This window comes from Penaeus monodon, chromosome 28 (genome assembly GCF_015228065.2).
Source record: "Penaeus monodon isolate SGIC_2016 chromosome 28, NSTDA_Pmon_1, whole genome shotgun sequence".
NCBI classification, from domain to species: domain Eukaryota; kingdom Metazoa; phylum Arthropoda; class Malacostraca; order Decapoda; family Penaeidae; genus Penaeus; species Penaeus monodon.
Genome location: NC_051413.1, coordinates 32,447,529 through 32,447,880, shown reverse-complemented (window position 1 = coordinate 32,447,880; position 352 = coordinate 32,447,529). Strand labels below are relative to the sequence as shown.

Here is a 352-nt window from a genome sequence, read left to right as displayed (position 1 = left end):
GTATAAAATATATCTGAAACGCTAGTTTGCTCACCGTTTCATCGGACCTCTGGTGGCGACTGGTGGAACTACGGGCTACGTTCGATTTCTCGTCCTTGTCACCGGCTTCGGATTCCCCTAATTTGGTTTTTATCGCCGTAAGTTGCAAATTTCCATTTATATTGACCGTGTCTGTTATTTTTTGTTGTTGGTATGGTTTATGATGGTGTAAGGTATACATGTAATTTGATAAAGCGTTGGAGATTTATCGTCAAACGAGCTCTAATATACGAATATTTCAAAAATATTTCTTAGCAGACTATAATTATTGTTATTCATAATCAAACAAAATAAAAACTTGCATTTTGCTTCA

General features: G+C 35.8%; 1 protein-coding gene across 1 annotated transcript in view; it reads right to left on the bottom strand.

Annotated features, from left to right (window-relative positions):
* Positions 1-74, bottom strand: part of LOC119591504 (NADH dehydrogenase [ubiquinone] 1 alpha subcomplex subunit 10, mitochondrial-like) — a 10,626-nt gene extending 10,552 nt beyond the window's left edge. Inside the window, exon 1 of the mRNA XM_037940254.1 lies at positions 35-74. The gene's annotated coding sequence lies outside the window, so the exon portion shown is untranslated. The remainder of the gene's footprint in view (positions 1-34) is intronic.
* Positions 75-352: the final 278 nt, after the last annotated feature.